The 4,003-nt window shown below is 37.0% G+C and overlaps 1 long non-coding RNA gene across 1 annotated transcript; it reads left to right on the forward strand.

Annotated features, from left to right (window-relative positions):
- The first annotated feature begins 231 nt into the window (after window positions 1–231).
- Window positions 232–1,112, forward strand: LOC148083662 (uncharacterized). The gene is made up of 2 exons (XR_015710690.1): window positions 232–421; window positions 681–1,112. It is a non-coding gene; the product is annotated as an uncharacterized LOC148083662 (long non-coding RNA).
- The last annotated feature ends 2,891 nt before the right edge of the window (window positions 1,113–4,003 follow it).

Raw genomic sequence — 4,003 nt, forward strand, 5'->3', positions numbered from 1 at the left:
TTGCACGAATAAAAACACAAACTTATCACAGAGCATTAATTAATTCTTGATTCTGATTTAGTTGTTATTCTTGTCAATGAATATATATTTTGATGTTAACACATATTTATAATTGCACATTTATAATTGAGCTAAAGACTCAGAAATACTTTTTGATTAATTAACCTCCACAAATTAAGCATATACTGAATTAACATAACATTGTGTTGCAAAGTTAAAATGTCACACCAGTGTCAGTAAAAAATGCATCCCACTTTTCTTTTAACTTTTAATGATCGATTGATCCAACAAGCAGGTGGTGGCACTAACACCAGTGCAGAACGGTCGCACCAACATTAGAAAATAACCTGGTTCCACAAGGACTACAGAGGAAACGGTGAAGTTAAACAGGGGATGCAGACAACAGTAGCCCAAAGGACAGGTAACATAAACAAGATGTTAGGTGTCCTCTAGGGGAGGTTGATGTATGAATGGAATGAATGGAATGAGCAATAAATGATGTATCGGTGACAGTTAATGAGTAAAATACATGTGTGGGTCTTAATCATTAAAGGGGATATTCTTTAATTTATTCATACAAATGTGTTATACGTGCTATGCTTATATAACTGCAATACTATGCAATATTCTGTTTGTGGAAAACTACTGAGGTGAACACACAAATTATAATTGCGACTCAGCCCCGACACTGCACCGAAGGATCCGAGGTCAGCGAGAGGAACCTCCCGGTTTCATAACCATCGGCATGCCAGTTGATAACGGTACCCTGGTAACCATCAGAACAGGAACATGACAATTAGACTTGGGGCTTGACACCGAGAGACACCGATGGACCCATTCCATCCGTAAGGGGGAGCAACGGCGAAGGAAGGATCCAAGTGCTCCAACCAGGCCGCGTATCGCTAAGCAACGCCCGCCTGCATCTTTGATTTTGACCAATGTTAATCTCAAGATTCTCTTACAAACGAGTCTGCGCACTCTGCTTAAGTATCCTTTTCAGAACATCAACTCACCTGAGAGGTTGTTCCGTTTAGGTCCGTGCACGTTGGACTGCCGGCATATATCTGCTCTTAAGCTTGAAATAAAGCATTTTGTTTTTAAACTTTTAAAAATTCTCCGACTGCCTGATTTCCAAATTCACAACACAGTGATGTTCTTAATTTGGGGATTCCTGGCTTTATTTCCTGTTGTAAGAATGGGGGACATCCCGGTAAATCAACATGGATGGATAACGAAAAAGTTGTTGTTCAAGTTGTTGGTAAGGAAGTCCAGCAGCCAGTTGCACAGGGGGGTGTTGAGGCCCAAAGGGCTCTTTGTACAGCAGTGGTTTCCTGAGCCTGAGTAATAATTAAAAATTAATGGCAGAAGCTTCAGTTCATTAAGTAACTTTTAAGTGAGTCAAGTTCAGCAGAGGTAAACCAACACAGCGTAGATAGCGCAGCAAACTCAGGCAGCAAAAATGTTCTTATCGTTTGCAAGTAAGACGTTAATCCATGCTTCCATCTAGCGGTCAGATTATTTATTTTTCTCATTTAAAAAATAAGCACTATTTTCCTTTTCCACAATGCTCGGGTCACTTTGTTTTTCTACCTTTATTTTTTATAAATGTATGTATTAAATATTTTTATGTTTTTCGTAAGAGGTTAGGTTTTTTTCTTAAATCTAGAACTGATGATGTTTTTTTCTGGTCATCTGTTGAGGTTCTTAGTTTTAGGCACGAAAACAACCTCCTCTGATAGTGAGTGAGAGGGAACGTTTGCCATGCAGGCCTATGCTACTGAGGTATCTGGGCGACTCGTGCCACTTCCTTGCATTGATAATCACCAATCTGACCTCAGAGATTGGAAATGACCACATGATGCATGAAACTAGGCCAAAAACAAAGACATGTGGTACGAGTCTAGTGCTATACCAACCAAGTTCTACAATTCTCCACAGTCCTGGTACTGGATAAGGTCTTCATTGATGTTACATATTTTCTTGGTAGGTTCACACTTGATGATGGAGATACTGTGAGATTTAGTAGATTTAATCTCAATGTGTGCCCATCCAGTGTCTCCTTAGACCACACTACGCCCAGGGGCCAATGTTGGCTCCAAATCAAAGGAGATACATTTTCACGTTGATATCGTGACCTATGAAGATGCCATAGTTAAATATAAGAAACACATTATAAAGATACTTCAACAACACTAAAATGATTCATTATTAAGTAATTTGATGGGAGTGTTCGGTGAAGGAGGACACAAAGAGAAATAATTCAACTCAATCGAACTTTCAGAAATGAAAAGAACAATTTTCAACAGACTCTGTTTTTCAAAACGTGTTTAAGTAAGTGTTTGTCCAGCAGGCATCTTGTTAGGAGATGTTATAGATGTTATATATATATATGTTATATATATATAAAGTCATATCATCCAATAAAACCTCAACTGACAGCTGTCAATCACACAAGGGGCCAAATCATTTAGCACAGGGACTAACAAAATGTATATTTAACAAACGGTCTTCAATAGAAGTAGGAGTCTTATTTTCTTATTCTTTGAGGCTCAAAGGCTTTATTATTTTTATATATTTGTCCCCCTTTAAGAAACATTCCAAGCAAATTCTTTCATTCCTGTCGTACTATAATTGGAGATCTTTGTATAATTAATGACATCAATAATATATGTTCATTATCTTATCATAAAAAGAAATGTCACTTGTTGTTTCTCTCTTTTTTAACTCAGCAGAACGACAAGTAAACATGAAGCAATTTTTAAATGTCCAGCTCTCAGTCTTTGGGCAGCAGCAGCAACAGCTGAATGTTATGTTCCAGGTATGGAATGAAACTCAAGTGTTCTTTGTTAAATCTATCAATACAGAAACTCACTGGGCAACACTGTCAAGGTTCCAATTAGACATCTAGTAACTAACCTGTTTTTTCAGGTTATATGAAATCCAGTGTCACCTAGCTGCCCGTCCCATTTGTTGGTGTGGAGGAAGTTGTTTTTTATTTTAGCTTCCGATGCCTGAGTCAAGATGGACACGACAATCTTTTTCGGTATTCTCTTCTTTGGATTCACGTTGCTTGCACCTGGTGAGAAAAAGTTTTGATAACTAATGAGATTGAAACCTATCAGGTAAAGCAGTCACCTTTGAAATACACAGTTAGTGTGATGGTTTAAGAATCATTCATGTCAATGAGTAAACCATTAAACTTTGGTTCAGTTTATTGGTTCCAGTAATGTCATCGCGACTGACATTTGAAGGCACTCTTTGCTACACTTTGCCAATGTTTAATTTTTTTTCTTGGGCAAAATCCAGGTTTTGCTATCATTTGTGATATGTGAATAATTAAACACAACTCCTATTAGAACTGTTAAATAACTAGGTTTTACAACAGACAATGATTCACTTGAACAATCTCTAGAGCCTCAGAGTTTTCATAATCTCTTGCTGATTATTCTGTACCGTTTGATTAAAGGCATATCGTTGACATGGAAACACACATTTTCCCTTTTGTGGTGTGAAGTTATTTCTAATTTTTCTGTTCACACATCAGCTGAAAACGATTGAAAAATTCTCACCCTTGTCAATTTACTTACGTACATTTGTTTACAAAACAACTGTGGTGTCATTTTCTAGTTTCTATCTAACACAAACATCAAACATCATAAAAAACACTGGTGCTCACTCACCGTTGTGAAGCAGTTTGGTGGTCGCGTGTCACTCACAGTCTGTCTTAGCTTCACGTACGTTACGTAACAAGCTATACATTGTCTTGCCCTGCTGATGAATAATTTAATATGGATTTTTCTTAACATATTGAAAATAAATACTTTGATGAAATATTCCTTCTATATTATGTCTTGTGGCTTAATCATTAAGGTTATTGTATATAATCTGGCCAAAAAATGTACTTTCTGTGTTTCCAGTGAACTCAACAGATGTTGCAAAATTTAATTTTGTGCTTGGTGACCATTGCCTGTGAAAGACACTTTACTAATATAAATTACTTACT

The sequence above is a fragment of the Callionymus lyra genome, chromosome 3, assembly GCF_982586985.1.
Source record: "Callionymus lyra chromosome 3, fCalLyr1.hap1.1, whole genome shotgun sequence".
Lineage (NCBI taxonomy): Eukaryota > Metazoa > Chordata > Actinopteri > Syngnathiformes > Callionymidae > Callionymus > Callionymus lyra.